Genomic DNA, 22,933 nt, shown 5'->3' with positions numbered 1-22,933 from the left:
CTCCACTGCTTTCATTCTGGTAATCTGTCCCCCCTGTGATGCCGCCTCTGTCTCCAGGCCTTGCAGAATAAGAAACCAAAGTGAAGCTCATATGCATGGTATATTTCTGCTAAGGGCGTTGATATCAAACTTGCAACATTGTAATGTAGCCCTTAAACCGACTTGCAGGCCTGTATCTGCTCATTTATCTTATATATATATTTTTTTTCTTTTTTATAACAAACTTCGAGTTTTAGCTAGCAAAGCTGGCTAAGATGAACACAGCATGCACAGAGGTCAGTACAAAATATGGTGTATTCGCCATGCAGGGTGGAGGCATCTCACACAGATATAGTAATCAGGAGAATGACCACAGAGGGGACTTCATGAGCGATTAAGCCAGCTGGGCCAGCCATTTTCCCCACCCCAGCCCATGCTTCTGTGGGCCTCGAACACCACTCGCTCCTGCTGCACACACTAGTCAACTTCCCTCCTCCATTTTGACAGGATGGGGTCTCAGGAGACAACAAAGAAGGGCCATACCTAAGAATGCCCACTCTGCCCTCCTACCCCTAGAGCCCTCAATCACCCCCAAGAGAATCAATAAAGGGGGAGAGGGGGACCTCCCATCTCAGTCCACTGTACAGTTCTTGAATCACCTTAGTCCAGTATTGGAGTATTGCCGTACATGACCATACCCTGTAGTAGAAGTCCGCAGGGTCAACTCAGGATCGAGGGTATGCAGAAGTGGGACTTAGGCCAGCTCAGCACTGACGGGCCGGGGATAGGTACAAAACCCAGAGATAGTAAGTTTAAACACGTTTTGCAGGGATTCTGCACATACACAGAACTATGCGTAAGAAAAAATTACCTCGTCTGTAGGGGCTAAGCCTTCCTACCGCCTCAGTACCCAAAATACCAGGACCGACTAGCTATAGTGTCTCATTCGTTCTCCTGCATAAACACGAAGCTACAAATGATTAGACAACCCAGAACACACCACTCCTGACTCTCTCAGGAATCGCGGTGGCAAAATGTACCCTTTCGCTCAATCACTCGTACTTGTCCACAATAAGATTAGACAGTTACTGTTCTAGTTCAAAATGTTTATTTTTAACTATCATGCTCTATAATGCAGTATACGAGCCACTGCCAGCAGCATAACACGTAAAGCTAACACAGTTCGCATTGTAGCAAGTCCATAGACTACGAAAGGGGAAACCATTGTATACAGACCATGGATAAAGGACTATAAGGCCTAATCAGCCTCCCCTTGGTAAGAAGAAGTTTTATTATATAAAAGAAGATCTCTGGGCTTTGTAAGCAGACCCCATACATTAGTACCTAGATTGTGGTTTTTGCATCATAGTAACAGCATAGCTCTTCTCCCTAGAAATGTTTCTCTCCAAGTGTGTGTTAAACCAATATGCAACCCCATAATATCAAAGCACAGGTTTCCTGCAGCTGTGTAGCATGTTTTGTCTATGTGCTAGAGACTGACCAGAACAGAATAACAAGGGGCATTGTTTATCGACCTTGTACTCTGTGTTCTGACTAAACTCTAGGAACAGGCAGAGAACGCAGAAAGCAGACAGTTCTCATGTGCAAGGCACAAACAGAGTCTTGCATAATAAAGCCATGTAGTAATGTGCGCAAAAGCAGCATCATGTCAGCAGAGCTCATGCTAAATTAGCAATGTCGACAATGTTCCTAACGGCCATACGACAACCTCCCCCTGGGCAGGTCATAGCATATAGATAAAAGGACCCAAACAGAGTTCAAAGGTAAGCAGTCAAGAAGCGCTAAAAAAAACAAATTTGGAAAATGTAAAAAAAAAAGAAAGAACATTTTAATTATCATTTTGTTGTTCATTAAGAATGGGATTAATTTAGAGTTGGAAATTCCATCAAAGCACGTGATCCCAAGAATGCAGTTCGTTTCAGAAGGTCATCCCTATCATTTGTAGCAAAAGGGAGTTGCCATCCAATCAAGTAGCTCGAAGGAACACATGTGTTCCTCATATTCTGATGCCTCCAAGAGCATATCCGGGCTACTTGTGTGATATTCGTTGAAACCTCGTTGCAAGAGGTGCTGTGTAGCCCCACAGATATTCCATTCAGCCAGCACTCCAAGTGCAGTCACACGCGCCATACGGTTATCCCGAGAACAGGCCTGATAATGGGCCACTAAGGGACCCATTAACAGATCATAATTCGAGTCAGTGCATGACGTATTGGAAAGGCATAAATCCAAAGCCTAATGGAAAGGGCATAGTTGGCAGTAAAACTCAGGTTGCACGCAAGTGAAGTAGGCAAAGCGAAAAGTTAGTCCATAACTCAAGCTGCATCTAGTATAATGGGGTGACCCAGTGCCCCTCAGAACCTGGGTGTACAAGAATGTGGAAAATCTTGGCTCTGTCAGGTACAGAATTGATTCTAGGTTTACTGAATAATAACAATAGAAAAGAGTACTCAAACTTTTCAGTAATAACTAATGAAAATGTTCCTTTCGATATATCAAACACACCAATCTAAATCCACCCATTTCTAATTGTGCAGGCTGTTCCTTGGTTGAAGGTACAGCAGGCTAAAGACTAGCTGGACTTTCTATTTCACCATCAACATCACAGGGATTAGTTAAAGATGCAGGCATCACTAGATTCAAAGGGATAACGTTGCATGAAACACTCAGTCACACTATTCAGAATCGGCCAGATGGTGTTGCTTGACATTGTCAATTGATTTTATTTTATTTGATTTGACACTTATATAGCGCGTACTGTCACCCTACGGGTATCCTGGTGCTTGAATTGAAATGTATCTATTGTCTTTATGACCAGGCAGTATCACTGTAAGAGTACCTTTCAATCTAAGAACTGGGACCGATGTACAATAAGAGGGACCAACTTATTTTTTGTTCTCCAGCTTTTCCCGCACAAGATCGCCAATCTTAGGAAGCCAGCCAGCGACAGGAATCAGCATTGCTGTGTCAGTGGAAGAGGGTATATGTTCAGTAGCGTAGCTGTCACTGGTCTTTTAAAGGTCCTGTAACATAGTAGAATGGTTATCTTTGTCAAAAGTGGCAGCTGCCACCACATCTAGACCATCAAGACTGGCACAAAAATGTTGATGCCAAAGAGCATTTCGAATGGGCTCTGCCCACCCAGAGATTATCTTGGGAGATAATTAAGTGCACATTGTACCCCATACAAATGGGCCAGCCAGTTCCGGCCAGTACCTAAGACTCTAGCTGTCAAAGATTGCTTTAAGTCACGGTTCATTCGCTCCACTATAGACTTGCACTCAGGCCTGTATGGAGACGAAAACTGCACCAGCACCCCTAAAGACTTCATCGAGTCCTTGTATGCCTAGAGGCGTACGCTTGACCCTGGTCCGAATGGAAGGTGCCACGGCCAAACCTCCCATCAAAGGCACGCAAATCTCTAATGATATTTTGAGCGTCAGCACTGCGTTGTGGCCAAACTCAGAGGAATCTAGTACCCGAATCAACTGCAACAAAATATATTTATATGCAGTATCAGAAGTCAAAGGACCGCAGTGATCAAGATATAGACAGCCGAATGGCTGATTTGATAAACATAGTTGTGTCTATGGTGGACGTGAAACTGTAGATGGTTTAATTTGTTGACAAATGTCTCAAGAAAGCACATAACTATGGGTTTGTTTATATAAACCATGCCACCAATAACGTTGTTGTAGAATAGACACTGTCGCAGACACCCCAGCATGTGCATACGCCATGCCCTCATTTGCTGCTGCAATCAATGTTATGTTATGTTATGTTATGTTAATAACATTTATTAGGCGCAACAGCTGCCCCAGCGAAGGGGCGTCCTGGCGCCTGATCATATGCAACAACACAACAGATCAGAGCTGAGAAGGGGGACATTAGCTAGCAGAGATGAACAGGTGGGTTTTGATGGCCCGTCTAAAGAGAGTCAAGCTGTTAAGGGCGCGAATGTGAACAGGAAGGGAATTCCATAGATCCGCCGCCATCCTGCTAAGCCTGAACCTAGGCTTGTTCGCCAGATGCTGAGCTTCGGATCTGAGGGACCGCGTGGGGACATAAGAAGAAATAAGGCTTGTCAAGGCCGGGGGACAAGAAAGCTTTAGAATCTTGAATGTCAGACAGAGAGCCTTAAATTTGATTCTCTGTCTGACCGGAAGCCAGTGCAGAGAGACCAGGACAGGAGAGACAGAACATCGTCTCGGAAGACCTACAATGGCCCGTGCAGCAGCGTTCTGCACCCTCTGAAGCCTAGTCGCCTCAGCCTGGTTGACTCCAAGGAGCAAGGCACTCCCGTAGTCTATCCGGGAGAGGATAGAGGCCTGAACCACCAGTTGACGCGTGGGAGGGTCGAAAAATTTGAGGACTGGTCTGAGTCCTCGCAGAATACCATAGCAGGTAGCTGCTGTCTTCTTTGTATGGCTGGTAAAAGAAAGGTTAGAATCCAGCCATACCCCCAGATTTTTGACTTCGTCCACTGGAATGGGCATCGCCCCCAATTCGAGAGGCCACCACTGGTCTCCCCAGAGTTCCGCCTGCTTCCCTACAATCAGGATCTCGGTTTTCTTGGCATTAAGCTGTAAGCAGTTGTTACGCATCCAGCTAGCCACAGCTATAAGTCCTGCCCGGAATCTGGGCGCAGTCACCTCAGGGTCCCCACTGAGTGTCACCGCCAGCTGCGTGTCGTCGGCATACGATGTCATCGTAAGGCCATATTGCCTGACGACGGCAGCCAGCGGTTTCACATACAGGTTAAATAATGTGGGGCTAAGGGCAGAGCCCTGAGGGACTCCCAGTTCCAAAGAATGGTACGAGGACTGGCCAGGTGGAATGGCTACTTTAAAAAACCGGTCCGAAAGGAATGAGCGGAACCACTGAAGAGCCTTCCCGACGATCCCCACTTCCTCCAGACGCCGCAGCAAGATGTCATGAGACACCGTGTCAATGGAAGTCTGTGGTCTATGTTAAGAACCAGCCGATCCTCAACTGATGGAATTGAAGCATAAGGAACTTGTTTGGGAGATAAATAAGAATATTTAGACGGTAAGCCCTGAGGGTAAGCAGTTCCATCTTTCGTACCAGCTATAGCTGCCAGAATCTCAATATCTATCTTAGTCATGGACCTTGTAGCTGCTGCAACGGAACACGTGGCTACTGTTGATTTGGCTGTCTCGTCTGCCAAATAATTACCAACAACATGGGCTCCCACACGCTGATATCCAAGAGCATGAATAACGCGTGTGAGTGGCAGAAGTTTTTTAAGCTCCGCCACTCAAACCCATAGCATTTTATGCTTTATTGCACGGCCCTTAGAGTCTCGATAATAATTTTGCGACCAAAATAATAAGTTGTTATTAAAAGACTGGACACAGTAGTAAGAATCGCTCACAATAAGAGTATTCACATTTTGAACTGCAAACTCAAGAGCTAGAATAAGAGCACGCAGCTCAGTCAATTGCGCTGTACAGTCTCCAAGAGCTTGTATATGCATAATTGAAGACTTAAATTCACCATTTACAATTAAACCAGCAACAATAGATCAAGCCGCAGAATAAGCATGTTTGGACCCGATGGCCGCTTGAGCCGCGCTATGGGTCTAAATGATACAGTTGAACTCTTCCAAAGAAAGTAAGGACAACTGAGGATGGTGAACATCTTCGTACTGGTAAAACTCCTGCGTTTGGAGAGCAGGATTAAAAATAAACGTGACCTCAGCCGATTCAAGGAAGTAGCCTATTGAATCCAATGGAGATGTAAAGCTTTAGACTTTGGTACACTTGCCTTAGTCACTGCTTCTAAAGCAGGGATTGGTGAAACCATTAAAATGTGTTTTCCCAGCGCCAGCGAGCGTTGTTACAGAATCACAATTTGGACCGCAGTCAAATTTTCTCAACAATGGAAAATCGAATTTTCGCTGCTGTGTACAGATGTGATTTGCATGCAATAGGTACGTGTGTCCCCTTCGTTGAAAGTTAGGGGTTAATTTGCACATCTGAAAGAAACACCTTAGTGATAGATTACTTACCTTAGAATTACCCCCAGGTATCAGACTGGATCTTGAAAGTTTTCATCAGTAGTACCCCTGCGCGTAAAGGTGTTGTCGTGCATCTCCGCATACATCGTTGACCTCGTAGTCGCCGAGATGACGTCGCTGGAGCTATTTAGAGGAGCCCGCATGAGCAGACGTCAGTTCTTTCTTTTTCCGTGCCAGCAAGCGCAGATCCGGAGAGAACGGTTTTAGGTCTTGTGCGCACGATGTCGGTGACTGACCCGGACCATGAGTGTCTCTACTGCCTGGGGCGCGACCACGACTCCGCATCGTGCCCCGAATGCCGGGCCATGGGTCTAAAAAACTTTGCTGGAGACTTCCCGAAAGTAGCTGGATGCCCGGGAGTGGGCTCTGCGCCGTTCAAGGTACCGGCTGTGAGAAGTTGGCCTGATATATAGTGCTCACTATTCTAGTGATCACTGTGTATCATACCAAACGACCCTTATTGATGAATGGTTGTAAGTCAACCTTATAGACCAGCTATCCTAGTAGCATGGACAAGAGCAGTCTTTAGGCTAAACTCTAGAGGGCGTGTTAAGCCAGCTGTTATACCATCACATATACCCCTTGACCACCAAGTGAAAGGACACCACACAAGTTATGAAAATAAATGGATATTTATTTATAACAAGTCTACCCTGATCTCTTTATGAGTCAGGGAGCTAAGCACACAACAAAACTCTCAAGAAAATACTTTAAGTCGCACAATTTACACAAATGCCCGAGGGGCACGAAAAACCATATACACTAAAAGTGGAATGCGAAATACTAGCAGGTAAGTAACAAGATCCAGAGGCTTCAGGATCGCTAGGACTACACTACTGAACCTTAAGGTTAGGAGCAGGAGGCCTAGGGAGATAGGGTGCAGAGTGTGCACTCTCACGCGGGATGCGGGACAAAGTCTATGGATGCTAGTATTTGTAAAGTTACAGTTATCGGACGAATCCGACTAGATAGACTGAAAACGAAAAAGGATCTGGACACTTAGATAGTGAACCTATGTTGGAGCACCGAAATGCTCAGGTTACCTAGTCCAGGGGCTGCGGCTGCATAGGGTTCAAAAGAAGTCGGGAATCCTCGTTGTAGTCTATGGAGCCTGAAAGAAGAAGTTGCTGGCAGGCGACCAGTGAAGAAGTTCGGTGTGATCCAAGCCTGGATCGGTGATGGAGACGACCTGAAAGCAGAGGGGACTCAGTTCTTAATCACTAGCCAGTGATTAGGTGGGCACCGGATGAAGTCACCTCGACCAGGTGAGTGGGCGACGCTGGACTCTGCAGTCACACGGGCTAGGAGGCGTTGTCGGCGACCAGGCTGGAGGTGCGAGCTGTCCCACGAAGGTATCTGCTGTCGGCGATGCTGGACCCAGGATTGGGGCAACAAACCTTGGCAAAGTCAAGCCCACGCGGTCGAGTCAAGATGGCGTCTGGAGTGGACCAGGAGGGTCCGGGGTGCTCATCTGTTGGAGGGGAGCAAGGGCCAGTCTGGAGCAACCAGACCAGCGATGCAATCGTCGTGGTACGTCGTCAGGAGGGCCACCAGCCGCAGGCAAGTGGCCGGATAACGCGGTGAGCAGCAAAGAGCAGAAGGGCCCCACGCAGATCTCATGGATGCTGGGGAGCTGAACTTCGGTGCTGGAGCTGCTCAGGGTTAGGGCTTCTCAAATCCCAAAGCACTCACTCGAGGATCCCTCGGCGGTCGTGCTGGTTAAGCGTCGTGCAGTTTTGAAGATGGCCGGTCCCTTCAGGTCTCGTCACACCCACGAATCTCAGCTGGGCCGATGATGCAGGTAGAGGTCAGAGATGCCAGGGAATCCGGGTCTCGTCGAGCTGGGCAGTCTTGATCCGGAGGATGGACTTACAGCAAACCGCGATGCTTGGATGGTGCCTGCGGGTGCAGGGTGGCTACTCCTTAGCCACAAGGAAGAGTCTTCAGTAGGTATCCAGAGTTCCTTTCGTGGAAAGTAGTCCAGATTCAGAATTATCTAATTTGGGAAGGGGCCCGCTCCTACCTTTATTCTAAAGAAAGGGGCTGGTCCGCGACTAGGTCCTGCCCATGGGTGGGACCAGGAGGGGGGTGGTTACACCCCTCTCCCTTGTCCGGACTTTCCCCAGTTCAGGGGCTGGTGTGCCCCTGGAACTGGTTCAAGCCGGCATATGCACAGTGAGCACCGGGGTGCCACTTGCAGTCACCTTCCTCTCAGCCCTGCCTACCTGGGATACACAAAACCCTGTCTGGGATGGTGCTAGCACCGCACCTGACAGGAAACCCTTTGTCCAAGCTCTCCTCGCTGGAAGGACTTCCAGCAGCAGGAGGTCAGACTTGTGTCTGTGGTGGCAGCATCCATTTTGTGATGCTGAGGCTCGAGTTAGCTTTAACCGGGGTTCACAGTTACATACATGTCGTGTCCCTCTAGAAGGGTGGAATGCTAACCCTGTCGCCAGAATTGGCGAGGGGTTAGTATTCCAATTCGTATGACACCTTACTCGACATGTTTTGATAATGTGATACCAAAGTTGGCAAATAACGGCGAGGATTATAATGCACTTAAGAGTATGTGGTACGCGTTATCATGGAACAGCTATTAGGACTTGGTTCCGCAAGCTGCAAACGGGCTCAGCTCATGCCAGAGCACCATCTCACATAATTCCAAGCACTCTGCCTTCAGGATTGATAAGGCCTGCCATAGGAGTGACTGATAGGAATACATGTGTCCATTTTAGGGTTAGATATAAGAATACTATATCTAAAGCAAAGGGTGATTACACCACCTTGCCCCAGCTGTCGTGCAGCCAGTTGTGTCAGATTTGGGTGGCCAGCCAGGGGTGGCATAATACATGCTTCAGCCCCTGGTAGGCCCTGGGTACACCTATGCCCTGGGTACCTATAGTACACTGTACAGCGACTGATAAGGTGACTCAGTATCCAATTAGATATGTACCTAAGGTACATGGAATCCATTTTACAGAGAGAGCAGTGGGCCTGGGGCCCTGAATAGCAGGGTCCCAGGTCAACTAAGTCGAAAAACCAGCAAAACACCAGGCAAAAAGTTAGGGGCAACCATAGTCAGATATCCACCTTCCTACACCGGTCACGTGAGAGGTCGAGGGACCGATCGCGGAGCCGCCGCCACCACCATTGTTCTTCGAAGTCTTCACACTCTGAGTCAGATAAGGCGAAGCACAATAAGTCGAAAAAGCATTGTCGCTCTTCGCCTTCCCCTAGCCTGTCGTATTACATGGCTGAGGGTGCGGGAGGTGCCACCCCCACGGCTCTGGTGGAGCCTGCGCAGTTGCTGATGGCCTACTCGCCCTTCGGGGACTCCAGCCCAGCTACATTCCTGTCAGCCATGGCCCTCCTTTTTGGCCCATCGTGACCAGCTGGAAAACCTTTGGGCCCCATGGGTCCGACTGGGGGTCCTAGCTCTTCTTCGTCGCTGACTCCAGACTTGACGCCACAAGACCCCCATGGATCAATGCATGGAACCCAGCCGATGTTGGGTGGCCTCGTACGACCTCCATCGACGACAACAGGCACCGCCACCGGGCTCCATGGCCGACGCGGTTCCCGGCTTCCACCCCGACGTGGAGACGGCGCCGGACCAGTGTCGATCGATGCCGATACCGACGGGGAATTTCTATTCCTATCTCCATCCGCCTCCCTCTTTTCCGCCTACCCATCAGGTTGGGGTGGAAGGGGAGCACTGGGAGGGGTCTGAGGACCCTCCCGCAGCCCAGTGCATGTTAGACCCGGACTGGGAAGAGGATTTGAAGGATGCAGGTGACATGGATATCTGAAAGAGACACGTTAGTGATAGATTCCTTACCTTAGAATATCCCCAGGCATCAGACTGGATCCGGAAACTTATGCGTAGCAAAACCCCTGCCCGTCGGTAGGCGTCGTCCGCGGCTCCGCGTCCGTCGTTGGCGTCGTTAGCTCCGGAATGACGTCGCCGGAGTACTTAGACGCCGCCCTCGCACGCTGACGTCAGTTCTTCTTCTTTCCGCGCCAGCTAGTGCAGATCCGGAGAAGCTCTACCACTTATTCACTTTTTGACTAAACTTTTTTGATCTTTTGATCTGTTTTTCTCGAGTCGTTCGACTCCTACGGAGCCGGTAGAGATGCCCGGGTTCAAACCCTGCTCCAACTGCAGCCGACTGATGTAGGTTACCGACCCCCATCGCCGGTGTCTTCAGTGTCTAGGCCTCGACCACGATGACCAAACCTGCTCCGACTGCCGGGCCCTGACGTCTAAGGCTAGGCGGGAGCGGTCCCGCAAGCGGCTTGAGCTCCGGCAGTCGGCCCTGCGCTGTTCAAGGTCCCTGTCCCACAGGAGGTCAAGGGACCGGTCACGGGGTCGGAGCCCTCGTAGTTCCGAGAGTCGGCATCGGTCTTCGGGATCAAGGTCCTGAGGTAAGAGGCATGAGAGGTCGGAAAGGCGTCATCGTTCTTTCGACCCGCCCCGACGCGGCCGGGGGTTCGGGTGACACCACCCACAAGGCTCCGACGGAGTCGCGGGCGTCACCACCTGCCCCAAACCTTCCGGTCTCTGGGCACGATGCGACGCCGGAGGAGATCGCGCGGTACCTCATGGCCATGAGGTCTCTCCCTCCTCCGCCGGGCTCTGTGGCGCCTTCGGGCCCAGCGGTCCCGTCTGGGGGGCTTAGCGGGTCGGGTGCTTCGGCTCCGATGCCGTCGGGTGCTCTGGCCCCGGCGCCGCCGGCTACTTCGGTCCCGGCGCCGCAGGCCCTTACTGGATCCGGTTCCGGGTCGTCGCCGGTCGACCTCACAGACGCTGGCCCCTAGGGTGTCGCCCCCGGCGACGCCGTCCCCGATCCTGCCCTCGATTCGGCGCCGGAGCGGTGCCGCTGGGCGTCCCTCTCGACCTTGTATGGAGACTTTTACTTCCACGAACCGGCCCCATCCTTTGAACCTGAATTTCAGGTTATGGGTGACGAGGGAGATTGGGAGGGGTCTGTGGACCCTCTGGCACTGGAGTGCCGGTCTCAACAGGACTGGACATGTGAGTTTGGGGATGCTAGTGGACTGGACACTTCGCCAGACACTTGTTTTGTCTCCCCTCCAACCGTGGCTATGGAGGAGGGGGCTGCCTACAGTGTAGTGTTGATGCTGGCGGCCAAGGCGTTGGGCCAAGAGCTCCCCGTCGCGGCCGTGAGGACTAACCTCCTCACTGAGGTCCTTAAACCGTAGGCAAGCTCGGCTGAGCCTCTGCTGCCGTTTAATGACGTTCTTTTGGGCACTTGGTGCAAGCCTGCTACAGGTCAGCCTGTAGATAGGAACGTAGCCAGCTCCGGGCGACCCTTGCTTCTTGTCCACCCACCCCACCCCGATAGCCTGGTTATCCAGGCCTCTACTTCCCAGACCGCATTCTCAATGGCTCCGCCCGATCGGAAATCCAAGAGGTACGAGCAATTCGGAAAGAAGGTGTTTGGGATTGCGGTCAGTCAATACTGCATGCCTCTTGGGCCGCTACACCTACACTCTGTGGCACACGGTCTCTGACGTGCTGACACAATGTCCGGAGGAGGCCCGGACTAAACTCGCCCAAGCCCTTGCGGAGGGTCGAGATGCGGCACGCTATTCCATCCGGTGTGGGCTGGATACCATGGACTCACTAGGCAGAGCCATGGCAACGACTGTGGCAGTTCGACGTCACCCCTGGTTGAGGACCGCCAACTTTTCGGCTGATGTCCAGGCCACCCTTCTGGACATGCCGTTTGATGGCCGTCGCCTGTTTGGCGACAAGGCAGACCATGCGCTTGAGCATTTTAAGGACTCCAGGGCTACGGCCAAGTCCTTGGGCCTCTCGGCCCCATGCCAGGAAACGGGTGCCTTTCGCTCCTTTCGTGGCCAAGGAAGGGGTGCTCCCACACGTACTGCCAGCCACGCACCGCAGACTAATACACAGCGCGGTGGCGGCCGTGGAAACCGCCGTGGTGGCAGTTGGGGACAACGGTGAGGCCAGTCCACACCTTCCCCTGCAGCATCCGCCTCAAAACCCTCCTAGTCCGTGCTTTCAGGCCCATGTGACCCCAGTGAGGAGCAGGGTTCGCCATCACCACTTCCACTGGCGCAGTCACGTCGGACATGTGGGTGCTGCAAATCGTCCGAAGGGGCTACTCCCTCCCCTTCGAGGCGACCCCTCCAGCCATGCCCCCACAATTCCACCGTGTGTCGGGGGATCACTTGCAACTTCTGCAAGAGGAAGTTACGGCCCTCTTGGCTAAGGGGGCCATCGAGCGCGTTTCTGGGCCAGAAGTAGAGTGTGGTTGTTACTCCCACTACTTTCTCGTACCCAAGAAGGGCAAAGGGGGCCTGCGCCCTATCTTGGACCTATTGAACGTCAACGGCTTCCTCCGGAAGGAGAAGTTCAAAATGCTGACATTGGCTCAAGTTTTAGCTGTCCTTGTAAAGGGCAGTGAAATGCCCCAACCGACCGCACAATTACATGGCGCCTGTCTGGCTCACATTTTCTTCATCTTATTTCTTTTTGTCCATAATTTTACTGCTTCAACCATTTTAAATCTGTTTATCTGCAATAGTCATCCGATTCTGTCATCCACACTACAGGTGTTAATGCCATTTTACAAGTTTCTAGTGAGAATGCTGTGCCCATCCGGACCAAGTTTTAGCTGCCCTGGACCCAGGAGACTGGATGGTAGCGTTGGACTTGCAGGACGCTTATTTCCACATCCCCGTCCTGCCGGCCCACCGGAGCTACCTGCGGTTCACGGTAGGCCACGAGCACTTTCAGTTTACCGTGCTCCCCTTCGGCCATACCAGCGCCCCACGGGTGATCACAAAAGTGATGGAGGTGGTCGCAGCTCATCTGCGCAGGTTAGGGGTTTCAGTCTTCCCCTACTTCGACGACTGGTTGTTGAAGGCGGGCCCGCCCCAGACAGTCGTCAGCCACCTCCAGACAACGGCGGACCTCCTGCACCAGCTGGGGTTTTCCATCAACGTGCCGAAGTCACACCTGTGCCCCTCTCTGAAACTCCTCTTCATCGGAGCGGTCCTCGACTCAGCGCAGTTTCTGGTTTATCCTCCCGAACAGCGGGTCCGGGATATTCAGGCTCTGATTCCAATCTTTCATCCTTTATCCCGGGTCTCTGTCAGGTTGACGTTGCGGCTTCTGGGGCTGATGGCCTCCTGCATCCTTCTGGTGCATCACGCCAGGTGGCGGATGCGGGCTCTGCAGTGGGACCTGAAGTTTCAGTGGGCCCAGCATCAGGGCAACCTTTCCGACCATGTAATGATCTCGGAGGGCACTGCGAGACAGCTGCAGTGGTGGCTCACGGACTGCGATTGGGTCAGCAGCAGATCCCTCTCCCTTCCCCAACCGTAGCACGTAGTTGTGACGGACGCGTCCCTCCAGGGCTGGGGAGGCCACATGGGAGAGGCGGAGATCAGAGGCGTCTGGTCTCCGGCGGAGTCCCGGCTCCATATCAACCTTCTGGAGCTGCGGGTGATTCATCTAGCACTGAAGGCATTCCTCCCGTCTGTCCGGAGGAGTGTAGTGCAGGTGTTCACGGACAACACCACCGCCATGTGGTACTGCAACAAACAGGGCAGGGTGGGGTCGTGGACCCTCTGCCAGGAGGCTCTGTGCCTCTGGCAGTGGCTGGAACATCAGGGCGTGACCCTGGTGGTTCAACACCTGGCAGGTTCTCTGAACGCCAGGGTGGACGAGCTCAGCCGAAGGTGCATGATGGATCACGAATGGCGTCTGAACTCGGACTTGGCGCAAGGCCTCTTTCTGCAGTGGGGAGAGCCTTGGTTAGATCCATTCGCCACCGAAGAGAATGCGCAATGCCATCAGTTCTGCGCGTTGGAATTTCCAAGGCGGCACTCGCTCGGGACGCTTTTCGTCGCGAGTGGAGTTGCGGTCTGTTGTACGCCTTTCCGCCTATACCACTTCTGCCCAGAGTGCTGAAGAAAATAAAGCGCGACCGGGCCCAAGTCATCCTTGTAGCTCCGGACTGGGCGCCAAGGTACTGGTATCCCGAGCCACTCAGTATGTCAGTCAATCCCCCCGATTCGTCTGCCTCTTCAGGAGGATCTTCTGTTGCAGCAGCAGGGGACTGTCCTCTACCCGAACCTGTCCAGTCTCCATCTCCATGCTTGGAGATTGAGCGGCGACAATTGAGGCCATTTGACTTGCCTCCTGAAGTCTATAAAGTCATTCTGGCAGCCAGGCGTCCCTCCACAAAGTCGGTATACGCCTGCAGGTGGAACAGATTTGTGGCATGGTGCACAGCAAAGGCTGTGGATCCTCTCAATGCCCCTCTTTCTGAGGTTCTCCTCTTTCTTTTTTCTCTTGCCCAGCAGGGCTCTGCTCTGGGTACTATCAAGGGCTACCTTTCTGCCCTTTCAGCCTTCTTAAGGCTACCTGATCAGCCTTCTTTGTTCAAGTCCCCCATTGTAAACAGATTCTTAAAGGGCATCACTCATATGTTCCCTCCTGTTCCTTTTGTGATGCCCCAGTGGGACTTGAACCTGGTTCTAACTTACTTGATGTGCGCTCCCTTTGAGTCGCTTCATAACTGTCCTCTCCGTCTTCTTTCACTTAAGACTGCTTTCCTGGTTGCCATCACCTCTGCCAGGAGAGTGAGTGAGCTCCAGGCTCTTTCCTCTAAACCTCCTTTCCTTTCTGTCCATCCGGACAAGGTTGTGTTGTGGACAAAACCCTCTTTCCTGCCCAAGTTAGTCACAGCCTTCCACATCGGGCAGTCCATCACGTTGCCCACCTTCTTTCCGCCTCCGCATCCCTCGAAAGAGGAAGAGAGGCTCCACCGTCTGGACCCAAAACGTGCGCTCTCTTACTATCTGGATCGCCCACGCCAGTTCCGGGTGGATGACCAACTCTTTGTTGGTTACGTGGGCGCTAAGAAAGCACAGGCGGTACACAAGAGGACCATCTCTCGGTGGATCGTGTTGTGCATCCAAGCGTGTTACTCTTTGGCTAAGAAGGAACCTCCTGTTGGACTGAGGGCCCACTCCACTCGGGCCACGGCGACTACTAATGCCCTGGGCCGAGGACACTACTGCCTGGACAGCCAAGTCCGGAGGGATGACTTCTTTGGCCGTTCCGCCGTTCCGTCCTCCAGGACTTTCTGGTGTGACTATTGGTTCGCAGACCCACCACCGGGGTTGGTATTGCTGGGGTGTCTATTCTAAGGTAAGGAATCTATCACTAACGTGTCTCTTTCAGATGCACAAGTTACTACTTGTGTAATGATATATCTGTAAGAGACATTAGTTAGTGATAGATTCCTTACCGACCCACCCATCCTCCCCTTTCAGGGCTCTAGTTTCATGGCGCCAGTGTTGGTTCTATCATGGCTCTGCGTATCTGGCGCGGAAAAGCTGTGTATAAGGACTGACGTCAGCGCGCAAGGGTGGCGTCTAAGTATTCTGGCAAAGTCATTCCGGCGCTAACGACGACGGACGTGGAGCCGCGGTCGACGCCTACCGACACGCAGGGGTATTGTTACGCAAAAGTTTCCAGATCCAGTATGACGCCTGGGGATATTCTAAGGTAAGGAATCTATCACTAACTAATGTCTCTTACAGATATATCGTTACACAAGTAGTAACTTGTGCTTTACCCCAGAACCTGGCACACTGTCTCCTTCTACCATGGCTACGGAGGAGAGTGACACATATTCTTTAGTGTTGCTTAGAGCAGCTGAGGCGCTCCACCTTGAGCTCCGTATGGTGGCCATTAGGACTAACCTCCTGACAGAAGTGCTCCATCCAGCGTCTTCCTCTACGAAGCCGCTGCTGCCCTTTAATTACCCACTTTGGGACTTTTTTTGGGGCACCTGGTCCAGGCCCAACACAGGGGCTCCTGTAGATAAGATCGTGGTCCGACGCCATCACCCGGCGCAGGGCAACCCCATTTTCCTCTCCCAAAACCCGACCCCTGAGAGCTGGTTTGTCCAAGTCTCTGAGTCCCCAAGCGCATTCCCTTCCGCACCATGGACAGGGAATCCAAGAAACTGGAACAGTTTGGGAAGAAATTGTTTACTTCCACCACTTCAGGGCTGCGGTCTTTCAACACCGCATTCCTCTTGGACCGTTATTTCCATTCTGTGTGGGACACGGTTGCGCAGGTGCTGCCTCATTGTCCGGAGGAGGCCCTGACGGTGCTCTCCCAAACTATTGCTGAGGGGAGAGACAAAGCCAAGTTCACAATTCGTTGTGACGTTGACACCGCCGACTTGCTGGGCAGGGGGATTTCCACGACTGTGGCGCTACACCACCACGCCTGGCTGAGGACAACTGTCTTTTCCGGGAATGTCCAGAACACTGATGGATATGCCCTTTGATGGCACCCGCCTTTTCGGTGACAAGGCAGATAGTGTGTTGGAGCGTTTTTAAGACTCACGGGCTACGGCCAAGTCCCTAGGCCTTTCGGCCACACGCACTCCTCCTTCTGCTTTTTGCACCTTTCGTGGCCAAGGAAGGGGCGCCCAGACACGTTAATTTCAGAGCCAAAGGCCTACGCAGCAACAGTCTCAGCGCAGCCGCGGACTTGGGGCCCGCAGAGGTGGGTCACAGGGCCAGCGGCCGGGTCAGTCCACCACCTCCCCTGCTGTCACTGCCTCCAAACCTTCCTAGTCTGGTGTTTCAGGCCCACCAAACACCAGTGAATGGCAGGATTCCCTATCACCTCCCCCACTGGCGCACTATCTGTTCGGACAGGTGGGTTCTGCAGATATTCCGACGGGGCTACTCCCTCCCCTCCGAGACTACCCCTCCAGCCATGCCACCTCAGTCCCACCGCATGTTGGGGTATCACATGGCACTTCTTCAGCAGGAAGCTGCGGCCCTCTTGGCCAAGGGGGCCATCAAGCATGTTCCAACACCAGAAGTAGGTTGTGGTTGTTACTCCCACTACTTCCTGGTTCCAAAGAAGGACAAGGGCCTGCGTCCTATCTTAGACCTTCGGAACGTCAATCACTTCCTCCGGAAGGAGAAGTTCAAGAAGCTCACACTTGCTCAGGTCTTGTCTGCCCTAGACCTGCAAGACTGGTTGGTAGCAATGGACTTGCATGACGCTTATTTTCATATCCCCGTCCTGCTGGCCCACGGGCGTTATGTGCTGTTCACGGTAGGCCACGAGCACTTTCAGTTCACCGTGCTCCATTTGGGCCTTACCAGCGCCCCTCGGGTGTTCACGAAAGTGATGGCGGTAGTCGCAGTTCATCTGCACAGATCAGGGGTTTAAGTCTTCCCCTAGCTCGACGACTGGCTGTTGAAGGCGGGCTCGCCATGGCAGTTGTCTCCCGACCTTCTTTATTTGCTGGGGTTCTCTATCAACTTGCCGAAGTCAAACCTGAGACATCCAGGCTATTATTCCGATCTTTCGGCCCTTGTCCTGGGTTTCGGTCAGGATAACCTTGAGGCTGCTGGGCCTCATGGCCTCCTGCATCCTTCTGACCAATCATGCCAGTTGTCATATGCGGGCTCTGCAATGGGACCTGAAGTTCTAGTGGGCGCAGCATCAAGAGGACCTGTCTGAGTACGTCCAGATCTCAGAGGGCACTGTGTAACAGTTGCAGTGGAGGCTCATGAACCAGCGTTGGGTCAGCGGCAGACCCGTCTCCCTTCCCCAACCGGAGCACATAGTGGTGACGGATGCGTCCCTCCTGGGATGGGGCGGCCACACGGGAGAGGCGGAGATCAGAGACCTCTAGTCTCCGGCGGAGTCCAGGGTCCATGTCAACCTTCTAGAGCTCCCGGCGATCCTACTTGCACTGAAAGCATTCCTTTCCTCTGTCAAAGGGAGAGTAGTGCAGGTGTTCACAGGCAACACCACCGCTATGTGGTATTGCAACAAGCAGGGCGGGGTGGGGTTGTGGACCCTATGTCAGGAAGCTCTGCGTCTCTGGACATGGCTACAACATCAAGGCATTTCCTTGACGGTTCAACACTTGGCAGGTTCTTTGAACGCCAGGCTCCCTGATCAGCTCTCTCTTTGCAAGTCCCCTATTGTACATAGATTTTTCAGTGGCATTACTCACCTTTTCCCTCCTATTCCGTTTGTGATGCTCCAGTGGGACTTGAATCTGGTTCTTACCTATTTGATGTGTGCACCCTTTGAGCCGCTTCACAACTGTCATCTTCGTTTATTGACTTTGAAGACTGCTTTCCTGGTTGCCATCACCTCACTAGGCGCGTGAGTGAGCTCCAGGCTCTCCCCTGTAAGATGTCCTTTTTTGTCGGTCCATCCGGACAAAGTTGTGCTTCACACTCATCATTCCTTCTTGCCAAAGATGTCACTGCCTTCCACATCGGGCAAACTATCACCGTGCCCACTTTCTTTCCACCTCAGCACCTTTCCAGAGAAGAAGAGGCTCCACCGTCTGGACTCAAAACTTGCATTCTCATTTTATCTGATTCGCACACAACAGTTCTAGGTGGATGACCATCTCTTTGTTGGCTACATGGGTGCCAAGAAAGGCCGAGCTGTACACAAGAGGACTATCTCCCGCTGGGTCATCTTGTGTTTAATGGCCTGTAATTCTCTGGCTAAAAAGGAACCTCCGATGGGGTTGCGCGCCCATTCTACCAGGGCGACCATGCATTGGGACATGGTGTCCCCCTACAAGACACCTGTCAGGCAGCCACGAGGGCCTCGCTGTACACTTTTACTAAGCATTATTACATTGACAGTCATGTCCGGAGAGACGGCTTCTTTGGCCGTTCTGTTCTCCGTGACTTTCTGGAGTGATGTTTGTTCGCAGACCCAACACTGGGGTTTTGTATTGCTGGGGTGTCTATTCTAAGGTAAGGAATCTATCACTAACTTGTTTCTTTCAGATGAACAAGTTACTTACTTTCGGTAACGATGTATCTGTAAGAAACATTAGTTAGTGATAGATTCCTTACCGCCCCACCCATCCTTCCTGTTCTGTGAACTGATTTCTAGGGTTAAGGTCATCCCTTTCAGGGCCCTAGTTTCTATGCACCAGTGGTCAGTATCTTGCATGGCTCTGCGTTCCTGGTGCTAAAAGTCGTGTACAGAACTGACGTCAGCGCATGGGTGCGTCTAAGTAGCTCTAGCGACGTCATCTCAGCGACTATGACGCCAACGACGTATGCGGAGCAGCAAGACGATGCCTACCAACGCTCAGGGGTACTGCTGACAAAAACTTTCTGGATCCAGTCTGACGCCTGGAGGTAATTCTAAGGTAAGGAATCTATCACTAACTAAGGTTTCTTACAAATGTATCGTTACCGGAGGTAAGTAACTTTTTCCTCTAGACATTGGGGTATTTTTGTGTGGCCTGCACCTCTTCTTAATCAATACCTATACCCATGCTATCCCGTGGGGGCTGAAGACATTAAGAAACTCTGATATCAGGTAGGGGTAACGAAAGGGATATGGCACATAACATAAGATCTTACATACACTTACAACCCTGTAACTGAGAAACATATTGAGCTGTTTAGTATTATAGTTTGCTGTGAGATTAAAAGGCTTTGTTTTAGTAAAATGATGAGCCCTGAACTGGACAATACATGATTGTGTGTGTGTTATTTGACTATTGAGTACTAAGCTTATGCCCCCACACTACCTCCCTTATAAGCCTGTGACTGCTCGCCCTTGCTAATCTGCCAGTCAAGTTCCTCAAGTGTGTTCTTGGCCTAGGTTGCAGACCCAGAGTAGGCAGACCTCAAGACATCAGAGGCAATCTATCTCAACCAGAACAATTTGAGCCCTGTACCCCTTATTGTCTGCACCACCCCTTCCTGAACAAAGTCTGACAGCATACCTGTGCTACGTTAGGACTAATGCTCTGTTTTAAATGATTATTTTCAGCAATTGGAAATCGATTTACTTACAAAGCTATGGGCATGCGTCCTCCCCCACACATCTCCTGGAGGCGCTGTATTACTTCAGTGAGATTCTAAAGAACATGATTTATTCCCACCAAACTGTGGATGTTTATAAAACCATTAGGGTTCGTAGATATGTGGAGAGAGGAATAGACATCAATGAAACAAGTATTGATTTGCTCAGTAGCCTACTCTATTTTAGGGATATACTACAGACTAACTGCAGAGGGTTTCAAAAAAGTTTTTAACATATGGTATATGGGACTATTTCTACTACAGACGGAACTAAGTGGATGTAGAAAGTCTTCAAGCAAACACAATTTAAATTGTAGAATTTCAATACTTTGTGTGGTAAAGGAGACTGAATTAGAACATTCATGAAATTTGACTATAATCACAGTTCTCAAATAGCTTTTTGGCCCGCTCTCATGCTCACAATAACTGTGATGGGGTAACCTTGTGTCCCTGAGATTCTGGTTGTTTACTAAATAACTATAAATGGTTGTCTCATGCTCAGGCACCAGTTTCTTGAATGTATTTCCAGCGTACTGATCTGGGTGAAAAAAAGTATCATTTGATTGGAAGGATGTCAGTCTGTTCTTCAGTATTGAATTTTTTATAGATTCACTTGCTTCAATCTTCCCCGTCGTCATGGTGAGAGTTCCACTGTAACAATTACAAGTATTGCATTGCTAAGCATTTAAAGAAATAGAAAAATAGAGTGACATTATTAACCAATTCACATTGTTTTATACAATCCAAAACTTAGCCAATCAGAGCACAGCCCCTAAAGCACTCTTCGCTTGCAGGGCCACGTACCTTAGATTTCAAGTGCAGGTGTACTAAAATGTTTGAAAGAGGTCTGCAGAGTGGTGAGCCGCAATGTGGAGGAGTGGAGTTTGCATGTGAATCGATGAAATATATCAATACTGGAGAACCACAGAGTACAGATACGTAACTTGTTTTTCTCAAGTATTCAGTCTTTCATAGATGCACATGCTTGAATTCGATTAGAGAGCATTATTAAAAAAGAAAGAGAAGAGGGGCGTGGCCGGCGACTAACCAAGATGGCCGCGACCTAGTGAGGCTCCGAGGGTGAGACCGATTCCCCACAATTATCCGGCCAGTTATCCTGCTCCAGTCTAGCTCTAAGCCTGAAATTTCTGTAGCGGAGGTGCACCGGCGCACATCGACCCTGATCCCAGCCCTCAGCGACTTCGGAGCCCGAAGCTGCATCGAGTGAAAGTCTGCAGCCTACAATCGCGTTATGAGCACCGGCCCAGATTTGAGGTGACCGCCGATTGGACGCCATTGACTAACGGCGCGCCGCACTACAGAGCGCAACTGGGGAGGCCGGCGGCTGGTGAGTGGTGTGACTGCCTTCCCCCCGCCCGGCTGCACCCCAAACGCGCTGCCAGAGCAATTTGGTGTTGCCCTCCCGCCACACTCCTGACCTGATGTGGGCGGAGGACCTGGGGACCCGCCGGGGCCTGCTGCTGCCCGGACTAGCACCCCTCTGAGACTCACCAGCTCCGGACGTACTCGTGTTCTCCCACCGATTGTTGTGGCGCAACGGCCCCGGTGCTAGAGGCGGCGGTCCCCCAGAGTGTGGCGAGATACGAGACTTTAGGCCCCCCTGAAGACGTGGTGACTGGGTGTACGCTGCTCGTGCCTGAGAGCGGGACCTGCGCTTCATTGCATCACATTGACGGCGTGTGCCGGGGACGGGGCAGCACTAGGAGCGACCCGCAGCTTGGAAGCAATATCCAGGGTTCTCCATACCGGGGCTAGCCGCCTTTCACTCGGCCTGAGGTGCAGACCCACCAGCAACGCGCCCACTGCACTTCCCCAGTGTGTCCCGGAGCGGTACCCATCGTTCCCATCACAATGAGCGGCAGAGGTAATCGTGGGACCCAGCAAAGTAAACTCAATAAATTCGCCTACGCCAAAGACTTCCCCCACTGCCGGAGCAAAAGAGGACTAGCGCAAAGGGTGCGGAGGGCGGCAATGTCCCTGCAATAACGTTGGAAGACATCATGGCGGCCCTGCATCAAGTGCAAACCACGGTGGGCACGATTTCGACAGATGTCACACTCCTACGGGCAGACCTGCAAAAAAGTCATCTAGGGTCACTGCAGTGGAGCAGGTCACGACGACACTCACCTCGGACACCGCGTCGCTGCTCAAACACGTAACACAATTGGAAGAAGACAACAAATTGCTGTCCGACAAGATGGACGAACAAGAAGGGCGCTCTAGGCGCAATAACATTCGCATAGTAGGCCTTCCGGAATCGGAAGGGGGCCTGCCATGGACCTTTATGTAGAGGACCTCGTGAAAAACATACTGCAGCCAAAGGCCTCTCAAATTTTTTCTCGGTGGGACGGGCGCACAGAGTACCAGGGGGATGCCCGCGCCCCGGGGCAAGACCGAGACCTGTTTTGGCGCGCATATTTAACTTCAGAGATCGCGACGCCATTTTACAGACAGAGAGGGTCGCACCACCCATAAAGATCCAGAATTCCGAAATTTCAATTTTCCAGGACTACGCGACGGCGGTGGCAGCACGACGGAGGAGTTTCAGTGAGGTGAAAAAGACACTGAGATCTCGCGAACTGCCCTACTCCATGCTTTTCCCGGCGCGCCTCAGAGTGGTGGCTGATAAAAAAAAAACGGATTTTTTGACACTCCGGAAGACGCACACGACTGGCTCGAGGGATGGCGTCCGGCGGAGGGCTCTGGCAGACAGAACGGGCGGCGCAGGCGACAAGGACAGACCGATGAGACTGAAATAACCAAGCAAGAGGAGAAGGATGGGGCCAGCCCGACCAGAGACTCTGGGGAATGACTCCTGCTACCTCAAGGGAAGTACTTCTATTTTTCCTCTGTGAACTGTGCCCTGTAATGTCGAACTTTACCGGTTGGGATTCAGCTGCCTTACTTGCTACTGAGACCTTTTACGATGAACTGGGACTCTGGAACTGTTGGGGGTCTTCTGGTCCTCCTTGGACT

At 51.6% G+C, this 22,933-nt stretch overlaps 1 protein-coding gene across 4 annotated transcripts in view; it reads left to right on the top strand.

Annotated features, from left to right (window-relative positions):
* UNC13B (unc-13 homolog B) overlaps positions 1 to 22,933 on the top strand; it is a 3,024,149-nt gene that overhangs the window by 2,001,453 nt on the left and 999,763 nt on the right. The window lies entirely within an intron of this gene.

This window comes from Lissotriton vulgaris, chromosome 3_1 (genome assembly GCF_964263255.1).
Source record: "Lissotriton vulgaris chromosome 3_1, aLisVul1.2, whole genome shotgun sequence".
Classification (NCBI taxonomy): domain Eukaryota; kingdom Metazoa; phylum Chordata; class Amphibia; order Caudata; family Salamandridae; genus Lissotriton; species Lissotriton vulgaris.
The sequence above is the reverse complement of the archived record's forward strand: the minus strand, read 5'-3'. Positions and strand labels throughout refer to the sequence as shown.